General features: G+C 42.6%; 1 long non-coding RNA gene across 1 annotated transcript in view; it reads left to right on the top strand.

Moving 5' to 3' along the window:
* Window positions 1-4,843: 4,843 nt before the first annotated feature.
* The window catches only part of LOC120566042, a 65,296-nt gene continuing 57,494 nt past the window's right edge, over window positions 4,844-12,645 (top strand). Inside the window, exon 1 of the long non-coding RNA XR_005640325.1 lies at window positions 4,844-4,907. This is a non-coding gene — a long non-coding RNA (uncharacterized LOC120566042). The remainder of the gene's footprint in view (window positions 4,908-12,645) is intronic.

Below are 12,645 nucleotides of genomic sequence, written 5' to 3'. Positions count from 1 at the left end.
GCCACCTTCACAATCATAGCTAGGACATTGTTCTCTTTAGTACCAAATTTGTCATACAAGTACATAATATATAATGAGATGACAGACTCAATCAAAGCTCTACAGAACAGTGTCATTAAACACTTATCAATCTAGAATTTAGCAAGTTTACTTATGGGGAAAAAGGCGTTGCTGGCCTTTTAGACCCAACAATTTAGTATTTGAATCAAATTTTGGGATGTTATCAATCATGGTGCCCTGGTATTTATAATTGGTTTCCATGTCCACTGCCTGACCCTTGACAACACTGCTCTGGGGAGCTGGGGTAAGTCGTCTAAAGTCCATACACATATCTTTTGTTTTAGAGACATTTAGTTGTAGAAAAGCATTTTCACACCAAGAAACAAAATCATCAACAATGGGCCATGACCAATTTTATCAGCACAATGCATGACATGCAAAGGGCCGCAGGTCAGAGTTGACCCTTCGGATGCTGTGACTGAGGACTGAGCCTTTGTACTGAGCCTTTGTACATAGGGGGGCACGCTCTACTAGGTGAGCTATCCAGGCGCCCCCTTAATTTTCTGTTCGTACAGTAGCATTTTAAGCAACGTTGATAATTGGATGATCTCTCCTCCTTGTCCTTTTTTTTTGCTGCAGTAGTTACCATTTGGCCAATTTTAAGAAGCAGTGGCTGGAATAATGGTCTATATTCTCATTTTACTTACAGATTAGGGCTATTGTCAGTCAATATCATTCTACCATTCTTTGAACTCTAGGCTAACAGGCTTGATATGACACTGCCATGGTTTACAGAGTATGGAGGCAGCAGTGTTGGTGATATGCATTGTCGTGGTCTCTGCCGATGAAATATGTTCTGCTTGTGTGTGCTACGTGTGTTTCCATTAGTGTCTTTGTTTTCTTTGTGCAGGAGTGTGTGTGTGTGTGTGTGTGTGTTTTCCTTACATATGCATGTGTGTATATCTCCCCACACTTTGATCAGTTGCGGCAGCAGCGAGCTGACAGGTTGACAGAGGCTTATGCGCACTGCTGCTGTCATCGTTGTCAAGACAGCAGCAGGAGTCACAGTTACACACTAATAAAACAAATGTGTGTGTGTGTGTGTGTGTGTTGACATCTAAATGGCAGTAATAGTGTTGGAAAGCAGGAACTGTGGTGTGACTCACACAAAAAGGCAATACGTTAACACTAATAATAGGACAAAAAACAGGAACCTGTTGCCATCAGTCGCCCATGCCCAGTACTTATACAACATTAACAAATAATGCATTGTAGAGTATGATAGAATGGACACAGGGCTAGGACATGTGGAGCTGGATTTATTTCTCAGGAGTTGGTGGAAACTAGAGATAAAAGGTCACTGAATATTGGACTTACATTAATCCGGTGCACACATCACAAGTCACAACATACATTGGCTCACTGTAGCTCAGTACCCCACGGAGCTAAATCCATATTGGATGATTCTGCATCTCATGATTTACGTCCAGTGCCAAAGACTTGAATTTCGCTGTACTGCTGCCTCAGTAACCGGGGGTGGCTTCTCTCCGGTGGATCCAGCAGCAGGACAGCTCTCCTCTTTATCCATATTGATGCTGAGTGTGGTCATCTGTGACACTCTGTGGTTTAGTTGGAGTGGAGAGTGCTTGTTCCTGTCATCTCACCCCTTTGGTGTGTATTGATATTTCTCTCTCTCTCTTCCATCCTCTTGTGTGGTTCAGCCACTACTGGAACCTGATATGTGACTGTCATTGTGTTTGTGTGTCAAACCAGGGTATTTTCAGAACCAAGGGCATCATTTCCACAGATCTATCCCTTCCTTTTTCAACATACATACATCACATAATCAGTGACGGCTGGTGGTGATATCGGGTAGGTGTGTTAAGACATTGTAGGATTTAAACCATGTTACAGCTACAACACTACATACCTTGTTATAGTAACACCATAGAGATCATTACATCGCATAGATCATTCCTGCCACATTCCATACAACTATACAATAATTCACAGCTGTATGTTAGATAACTTTCTCATTACCTCACACATTACAATATTGCGCTATCATGCTACTTGCACACTGGTTATTTTATGTTTAATATTATACATATTTTATTTTGTTATATATCCTATGTACAGGATGTAGGTTGTACATTTTACTCTACACTAGTATATACATGTACATTCTTTTTCATCGCTCTAAGTATATTTATTTCAGTAGTGTTCTGGCATTTTTTTTTTATCTTATTTATTATTTCTAGTATATTTCTTGTTTTTTCTTGTTTTTTTATGTGTGAATTTCTATTTTTCTCTGTCACATTTATTCCCTGGGGTCCAGCTGCATGCAGTTCCACAAAAGCCTCCAGTGCAACCACAAAATCCTACCGATGGGCGCCCATTGAACAGAGTAAATACCATTTTACAGTCAGCGTAGCTGAAGTTGGTGTGCACCAATGTGACGTCAAAATGACGTAGATCTCGCTCGAGAGTAACCGGATGCCAGGACTCTCAGAGTGACTGCAAGTCTCTCTTGTAAACTTACTGGGCTAAGATGAGTTCTTTTATGGCGAATGAAAGGCTTGATCCGACGAAGTAGGTCATCGAATCAAATCGAAGCATTGACGTCAATGCTGCGGCCAGTTCTGGGGTTGTTTACCTTTTTCTTCTTCTTCTAGTCTGTAGAAAGAGCAGCGTCGGTAGCCTTTCCTCATTAGTGCCACCTCTGTTTAGGAGAAGACTGCAACAGTTACGGCGCTCCCATGACATTACACTGGCGCTCGACAGGTCGGCTGCGGCGAGTATACCGTACGTTTAACGCTCTTCTACCAGTACCCTGCACTGATCTTCTCCTTCAGGTCCCCTTCTTGTTAGAGGGGCCCTCCTATAGGGGCCCTCCAGCAAAGTCAAGCAGAACTAACAGATTTTTACAGCTGTTCAAAGTTGAGTGGAACTAAAGCCTGTCTCATTCCCTCTTCATTAGAAGGATGACAATGTGTCTATGTCAGAATACATGCTAGCTCACCAAGTAGATTGTACCTTACAAAAGTGCAACTATTTTAATACATTTTACATTTCTGTAGCCCTTTGTAAATTTGTAATTTATAAATGCAGTGTTTGCACGAGTGGGCTAAGTATATGGTTCACAAATATTCATGAGGCTTCATTGGGCCATCACTAGCCTACTGTTTGCCTCTTCCCCGTAAAGAGGTAGTCATTTTTGGACCTGTATTTTATAAGTTGGTTTGTGTCTCCGTCTGTCCCTGTTAAATGAGACACATGTCAGCAAAGGGAAACCTTTGGCCATGTCACATCATTTCACTCACATAACATGCAGAACACTAAGTGACTAACTAACTGTATGGTTTATTCTAGAGCTGTAATCGGGCCTTAAAAGTACGGCCCGAAAAGGCCCGAGCCCGACAAAGTTCGGCCCGAGCCCGACAAGTACATTTTTATTGACAGCTTTTTAAAAGCCCGAACCCGTTTACAGCCCGACTGTACAAAAGGCCGTCTATCAGCAGTCATTAGAGTGTCGGAAAATAACGCGGACACGCGCTTCACACCGCGAGCGGGCACACGCACCACTCGGCGGAAAAGGGAGAGAAAGAAAAAAGAGACTGCGCCGCACGCACACAGCTCCTTTTGTCTTTCGTAAAAAAATTGTAATTTATACATGTTTTAACATCATTTATTCATGACTAACGGAGGCTATCGGCCACTTGGAAGTTGGAACAAAGAAATAGGCTAAGTCCTCCAGAGACCAGCCTCCGTTTCACCTCCTCAGGATCCATTTTTACGCTAATCGAAACGCATCAGCTGACCGCTCATTTACCATAAACCCGAAGCACAAGCCCGAGCCCGGCCCGAGCCCGTGTAAAATAATAGAAATTAAGATCGAACCCGACCGAACCCATCGGGTTCGGGCAAAGATCTTCAGCTCTAGTTTATCCTATGTCAGGGACAGTTTGGTTCTTGAAATGAGCAGCGGAACACAAAATGTGTCAGCCACATTATTGCTGGCACTTTGTTAACAGAGTTAACAACGGCATTCAGCTGCTTTGCTTCCTGTGAAGGCTGCTCCCGTGTTTCCTGCTCATGGCTCCTCAGAGATCCATTCTTAGTCCTCAGAGCACAAATGAGAGCTTTGAGATGGCCTTCAAGATGGCGGACCACAACGACTTCCTGTTCAAGTGAGGATCAAGGACATATCCAATAAGAGACTTGGGATGCACCCTGGGATCCTCTGCCCATTCTGGTATAGCTTCTGGCTTAACTTCCTGGCGTGCAAGTGTCAATGCTTCTTCCCTTTCCTCGCTGCTGGAGGCAAGGATTTCTCCAGTCATTGCAGATTCACTGAAGGTTGTGACTTCTTGCAGTTGTTTTTCAATCTTTTTGCTGGATCCATTAGCAGGGGATGGACCCAATCGCAGATGAAACAGGAAGATTGCTGCAGTTCAACAATTTATTGTTCATAAATGATCTTGCAGGAAGAGAAGTACAGGTACGGGTATCCAGACAAGCAGAATCAGATTCAGGTCCAAGAGCAGAGTCACATTCAGGTTCAGGGTGTTTAAAATCCAGAGTGCAATGTACGTGGCAAAAATGATGAACTTGCAAAGGAACAAAGGAAGTGGGCTGGTATTTTTAGAGCTGGATCTACCAATATGTGTGACAGCGGGGTAGCCGATCATCAGGTCAGGTCTCACTCTTTCACTGATCATCTAGCGCACTTTTTGCAGAAAACACTCCTGGAAGCTCTGCATAGGTCTTTACACTATGTGGGGTTAAAATCACAAGATCCTTTAAGATTGGAAAAAATATAACTGTGGACAATTCAGAAAAAACATGGACATGTACCTACTGCCCATACTGAGATCTACACCTATGGCAAATAAACAGCTTAAACAGTGAGTTGAACTATTGTATCAATTGGTATGTGTATATATATATATAATAATTGCTTCTTCTGTCTTAATCCAAACACCTTCCCATCAGCTCTCTGTCTGCTCTGACTGCACTAACTCTTCTCACAATGTGTGGGTGGCTAGGAAAGAAGTAGCTCTGCTGCTTTACAGATCTCATTCTGTGTGTGTATGTGTGTGTGTGTGTGTGTGTGTGTGTGTCTTTTGAGATTAAGCAGTCATGAATCCACGGCATTTATTAGCACAGGATGTGTAGAATTGTGCGCCTATGTAATTGGATACGAGTGTGGTTTTTCAATCAGCAGCCGTGGTAATATCAGCCTGAGCGTTATGAAGGGCATGCTAACATTTTCAACTGCCAATCACTAGCCTTGCTAATATTTCTCCTGTGAATAATGGAGGCCATCAGGTACCGGGGCTCTCCTGAATTCCAATGCAAAATGATACGCTGCTAACTGATTATTTGTTATTGCATAATGATGCAGGTGTTTATGTAGTGTGGAAATTCTACATGTATGTATTGAAAGCACAGATGTATGTATGTTCACACAAACACAAACACACACACACACACACACACACACACACACACACACACACACACACACACACACACACACACAATGGTAAGATGTTTAAACTGAAGATGAAAGTGTGCAGATACTCCCCCGGGCCATGTTTCCAGATGCAAAGACGCCTGCCCACTCGTATTTACATGTTTAATTTACATTTTAAAAGCTCCCTTTAATAGAAAACAGTGGGCAGAACACATCGGTTGAGCATTTTGCATATTTTTGCCTAATTCCCTATGGTTCCTCTCGTGGAAATGACGGACAGAGGGAGATAACAGAGAAGAGGAGAGGAGCGCTGTGAGTTGAGGGGAAGAGGGGATGGCAGGGATAAGAGGGAGAGCTGGGGAGGCTGTAATTAATGTGTTTGTGTCTCTGGAAGCAAAGAAATTCCACTGCAGTTGATCTCACTTGGCACTCCTCCAGAGGACTGGAGATTCTCACTCACACACACACACACACACACACACACACACACACACACACACACACACACACACACACACACACACTTAATACTAAGACAAAGGCATGCAGTATATTCATGATCTTTATGTAACTAAAGGGCACTTTGTGAATTAATCCTTGATTGGCGGAGCCTACTTAGTATTACACGTCTTAGTATTTCACTGCATATGTTATATCATTTAATCATAGTACTAGCAGTGTATTAATCTATATGAAATTACATACAGTTTTGTAAATGTGTATTTCTGCTGTAACAAAGGTTTCAAAAAAGTATGCTTTAAGGATAATGGGGGTTTCAGTTGAAGTATTTAATGTTCAAACTGATAAACTTTGATTTGATTGTTTTTTTCGCAAATATTGACTCATTTTGAATATGATGCTTGCATCACGTTCCAAAAAAGCTGGGACTGTTGAGGAATGCTCAAAAAATGCTTGGAACATTCCACAGGTGAACAGGTTAATTGGTCATGATTGGGTATAAAAGGAGCATCCCCAAAAGGCTCAGTCGTTCACAAGCAAGGATGGGGCAAGGTTCATCCCTTTGAGAGCAACTGTGTGAGCAAATAGTCCAATAGTTTAAGAACGTTTTTCAACGTACAGTTACAATGAATTTAGGGATGTCATCATCTACAGTCCATAATATCATCAAAAGAGCCAGAGAATCTGGAGAAATCTCTGCACGTAAGCAGCAAGGCCAAAAAACAGCATTGAATGCCCGTGACCTTCGATCCCTCAGACGGCACTGAATTAAAAACCGACCTCATTATGTAAAGGATATTACCACGTGGGCTCAGGAACACTTCGGAAAACCATTGTCAGTTAACACAGTTTGTTGCTACATCTACAAGTGCAAGTTAAAACTCTACCGTGCAAAGCCAAAGCCATATCAATATCAATAACGAGCCTGAGCCCGAGCTCATCTTAGATGGACTGACGCAAAGTGGAAAAGTGTGCTGTGGTCTGACGAGACCACATTTCAAATTGTTTTTGGAAATCATGGACGTCATGTCCTCCGGGCCAAAGAGAAAAAGGACCATCCATATTGTTATCAGCGCAAAGTTCAAAATCCAGCATCTGTGATGGTATGGGGGGTGTTAGTGCCCATGTCATGGGTATCTTGCACATCTGTGAAGGCACCGTTAATGATGAAAGTTACATACAGGTTTTGGAGCAAAATACACTGCCATCCTAGAAACATCTTTTTCAGGGATGTCTCAGCTTATTTCAGCAAGACAATGCTAAGCCACATTCAGCACGTGTTACAACTGTGTGGCTTCATAGTAAAAGAGTGCGGTTACTCGACTGGCCTGCCTGCAGTCCAGACCTGTCTCCCACTGAAAATTTGTGGCCAGTATGAAGTGCAAAATATGACAACGGAGACTCCGGACTATTGAGCAACTGAAGTCAAGCAAGAATGGGAAAGAATTACCCCTACAAAGCTTCAAAAATGAGCGTCCTCAGTTCCCAAACGCTTATGGAGTGAAGGAAAGGTGATGTAACACAGTGGTAAACATGCCCCTGTCTGCGCTGTAACGTCAACAGTCTATATTGCCATATAACGATAAAATCCCAGCAGCAGTTGCTGGTTGTATTTAGCCGCTACGGAGCTCCAGGACGCCGGCTACCAGAGGCAGTTGTTTAGCCGCCAATAGGTGACTGTGAGACGAGTACAGGCACTGCCAAATGACGGTCCTTTCAGGGGCTGTGGTAGTGGAGTTTAGCCAGAAAAATTTAGCATCATGCAGCGATGCCAGTTAAGTTTAGGTACCAAAACGACTAGTTAAGTTTAGGAAAAAGATTGTGGTTAGAACACTCCCAAGGAACGAGCGAGTTTTTCCTGGGTGAAAGTATTTTGTTTTCTCAGCAAAGTGAACTCTGCTCTCCGGCTTGAAATCGGCGTGTTTTATGTTGACACCACGTTGTGCTATTTCATTTTGAGATTATTTTCCATTGGATATTGAAGTTCATAAATAAGTGTTTTGGCATGGCTGGCCGAGTGGCTCTATAGCCATGGTATTGAAAGGGGGATTTAATTCTTGCATGTTTTGTTTTCTTGTGCATGATCAAAAAACATCACCCCTCTGCTTTTTTTTTCCACAAATTTCACCCTGTAGATATCTTTTTGTAAAACTGGTTAGCTAGTATTTGCATTTTTGGTTTAACGAAAAAGGTCTTTGGATCCTACCTTCTCTCACTTTGCTGTTATCGTGTGTGTGTGTGTGTGTGTGTGTGTGTGTGTGTGTGTGTGTGTGTGTGTGTGTGTGTGTGTGTGTGTGTTAGAGAAGGTGTGAGATTAGCTATAAAGAATAAGCCCATTTAAGTGCAGTGCCAAAGGCCACAACATCACATCCGTACTGTAGTCTCTTACTCATTCAGAATGCTGCGCCATCACCTCAGCCAGCCACGCTACTTACACATACACACACACACACACACACACACACACACACACAGGTGCTTACATCTCACAGTGAGAGGCTCATACATTCACTCACACAAACGCACCTGGTCCAGAGTGGTTTTTCAGCATTAATTAATGTATGAGTCTGTCACTGTGAGACGTATGCACCTGTGTGTGTGTGTGTGTGCGCGCATGTGTGTGTGTGGTACATGCTTATTAATTGTACTGCAGTACCAATAGATGTATTAAATAGTAAATGAATGTCACTTAAATGGTAATTTAGTATTTAATATAAGAGCCAAGATCTGATAATCTGCTTGTATGCTTAACGGCTTAGACTGAAGCATTTAGGAAATAATGTTATTTTTCCCAAATCTCTTATTATGTATCATGTAGTATCTCAAGTGTTGTATTTCACTTTCTTCATTTCTTTGTTTGATTTGTTCTTATTGAGGCATTTTCAATCATCCATATGTTCTAACGTTTCTCTATTCAATCTTTTCAACTTTGTTTCTGATTCCTTTTAGAGTTGAAATGACTGTGGAGTATTTTGAAATTGCATTGTGTACGAATTGTGCTATATCCATCCATCCATCTTCGTCCGCTTATCCGGGGTCGGGTCGCGGGGGCAGCAGATCCAGCAGGGGACCCCAAACTTCCCTTTCCCGAGCCCCGTTAACCAGCTCCGACTGGGGTATCCGGAGGCGTTCCCAGGCCAGGTTGGAGATATAATCCCTCCACCTAGTCCTGGGTCTTCCCCGAGGCCTCCTCCCAGCTGGATGTGCCTGGAACACCTCCCTAGGGAGGCGCCCAGGGGGAATCCTTACCAGATGCCCAAACCACCTCAACTGGCTCCTTTCGATGCAAAGGAGTAGCGGCTCTACTCCGAGCTCCTCACGGATGATTGGGCTTCTCACCCTATCTCTAAGGGAGACGCCAGCCACCCTCCTGAGGAAACCCATTTTGGCCTCTTGTACCCTGGATCTCGTTTTTTCGGTCATGACTCAGCCTTCGTGACCATAGGTGAGGGTAGGAACGAAAACTGACCGGTAGATCGAGAGCTTTGCCTTCTGGCTCAACTCTCTTTTCGTCACAACGGTGCGATAAATGGAATGTAATACCGCACCCGCTGCGCCGATTCTCCGACCAATCTCCCGCTCCATTGTCCCCTCACTCGCGAACAAGACCCCAAGGTACTTGAACTCCTTCAGTTGGGGTAAGGACTCATCCCCTACCTGGAGTAGGCACTCCATCGGTTTCCTCCATTGTGTTATAAATAATTGAATTTGACCTTTTAATCTCGATGCCAGTGACACTCTATCAACATAACTCAACTGCACAGTCATGCTCACACTCAACATGCTTGGAGCAGGAAACGTGCGGTGTAATGCAACAAAGAAGCGTAGTGTAACTATGATAGCGGAAAGACTAATGGCAGGCTGTCTAGAGGAGAGATGATATGTATCTTGAACCATGTATAATGTATACTGTACATACGCAGAAAAATAAATTCTGTAAGACTTTCAACAAAACTAATAGTAAAGGACTCAAAACAAGGCCTGGGTGTGTGTGTTTGTGTGTGTGTGTGTGAGAGAGAGAGAGAGATGAGAGAGAGAGAGAGAGAGAGAGAGAGAGAGGGTGAGAAGATAAAAAAAGAAAATCTTTCTAAACTGTAAGAGCAAGAGGGAAGGAGGTCAACAATAATGAGGCATCGCCCACCATCACAGTGGGCTCTCTTTGTTATTTTGATTGGCATCAGAAGATGAAGATATTTACAGCAAATTCTCACATGTCGCTTGGCTCTGCGTCTGAATGCGAAAGAATGTGTCAGTTAGGCAGACATAAACCGAGTTTTAGGACATGAACTGATTCACTGTACAGCTGCACGCAATTACTGCTATTTTGAAGTTTATGTTTGTTGAACAAGTTCATTGCCAGTTCCCAGGCATACACCACCTCCTCTGCTCCGCAGAAGTCCTCTGATCACTGCACGTTGAGTTGAAAGGTCCCTGTAATAATCGTTCTGAAGGAAAGTTCTGTTCAAACCATGCTTCTGACTAACTGGTAGGTACCTGTTAACATTACGTTGTGCTCCTCACTGTCCCAGTAGGTAGTGAATATGGACGCTCGCCTGCAAACGGCTTTGAGTCATTGCCTCAAGATATGTTTAGTGATTCTTGTACTTTTGAAATATTGTTTCATCAGAGTACCCCCTGTACAGCACAAAACATTTATCCCTATTTTAAGAAACACTGACCTAAGCAACAGTGGTTCAGAAACAAAACTGATGGTGCTAACGGGTTACAACCTGTAACTAACATCTTCATTCATTCACAAACAACGAGAATAACTAAACATCCAAAGATCTTTTCTCTTTCTTCTGAGGCATTCACCAGGAAATCAGCTGAGGGCAGGAAGAGAAGTCATTAGGCTTGTTCAAGATGAGCTGCGCTTCGCCTGATCTGTAATCTGAACGGATTTAGTCTCTCTGACTTCTAAACGTAACTATCAGCCACATAACGTGTTCTGTACAGAATAAGCCTTTAAATCAGACGAATAGCAATTAAAAATCCCTCCACAATAAAAGGCTTATATAAAACGTGATCATGTTGAGTCGATTCTGAACCAATCAGCTGTTAGATCAGCTGAGAGCCAGGCGTTTCCCAGCATGCCCTGAGTCCTCCTGGGTCTTGCAGTCGGTGGAGAGCAACTGCGTTGCCTGCCTATCAGAACTGCGGCCGCCTTGATCTCGTGAGGTTATCGTTGACCACGTGTGCATGACGTCAGAGCAAGTCGGGATCAAGTCGGACACAAATCTACCCAGCATGCATTCGCCGGTGATTGATGCTAGGCATGCCTGGCTCATCTCCAACGGGCCTAACATCTGATTCACAGAAACGCCGTCTGTGTGGGTGACAGTCATGTGTTGGTTACCGTCAATTAATTATTTTGTCATCTTAAATGCCCAGTCTGATTAGTATGTGCATCTATGTCTGACTAGTATTTAAATGACATCACATGATCACATGACCTCTGATCATGTGATGCGATGAAAACAGATAAAGGGTAGTGATGGCCAAATAAAGCCTCATAAAGCTTCATGAAGCATTTTCTTTATTTTCTGAGCCCACTAGATGGCGCTCTCTGTTCAACAAAGAGTTGAAAGCACACTGAATTGCCATTCCTGGAGCCCTTTTATTTAAACCAAGAGCGCCATCTAGTGGGCTCAGACAATTAAAAGAAATGGTTTGCTCGATGGTGTTTTAAGTCCCCAACGTCTCCTTCCAGGCAGCGCTGTGACCGTTGACTTCAAGGCACCTAACCCTAACCCTAACTATGATAGCGGACAGACTAATCGGTTCTCATGTGGTACCCTTGGAACTGTCCTAAACGGCAGGCTGTCTAGAGGAGAGAGGACATGTATCTTGAACCATGTATAATGTATACTGTACACACGCAGAAAAATTAATTCTGCAAGAATTTCAACAAAACTAATAGAAAAGGTTTCAAAACAAGGCCTGGGTGTGTGTGTGTGTGTGTGTGTGTGAGTGAGAGAGAGACAGGGGGAAGATGAAGAAAAAAATGTTTCTAAACATTTTAATTTTACTAACAGTGTGGTTTTATTCTATGATGTATTTTAAATTATTTATGGTTATTTATTGTGTGGCACTTTTTTAAGCCTTTTAAACACAGCACTTTTTACTAATTTTTAATGGTATGTGTACTTTTTAACCTCAAGGGCAAGTAATTCAGACAGTATTGTAGACCCTTTAAATCTTTTATTTTAGTTTTTGAGGTTAAATAATATGTCTTTAATATTGGGATAGAATTTTGTTTGTATTGCGACGCCGGGGCTATTTACAGTATCTCACAAAAGTGAGTACACCACTCACATTTTAGTAAATATTTCATTATATCTTTTAATGGGACAACACTGAAGAAATGACTGATTCCATTAAATCATCTCTCTATCATCTCTTTATCAGGATGCATTGTATCCAGGATACTATGCATCCTGATAAAGTTCCCTTGGCCTTTGGAATTAAAATAGCCCCACATCATCACATACCCTTCACCATACCTAGAGATTGGGATGGTTTTATGTCAGTTAGCCTAATAGCTAGTTTGATTTGCATTGAGAGATGATTTTATGGATTTTTATTTTAAGTACCCCATGCCAATCTCTAGGTATGGTAAAGGGTATGTGATGATGTGGGGGGGCTATTTTCATTCCAAAGGCCAAGGGAACTTTATCAGGATGCATAGTATCCTGAATCCATGAAAT

This window comes from Perca fluviatilis, chromosome 9 (assembly GCF_010015445.1).
Source record: "Perca fluviatilis chromosome 9, GENO_Pfluv_1.0, whole genome shotgun sequence".
In the NCBI taxonomy this organism is placed as follows: Eukaryota; Metazoa; Chordata; class Actinopteri; order Perciformes; family Percidae; genus Perca; species Perca fluviatilis.
The sequence above is the reverse complement of the archived record's forward strand: the minus strand, read 5'-3'. Positions and strand labels throughout refer to the sequence as shown.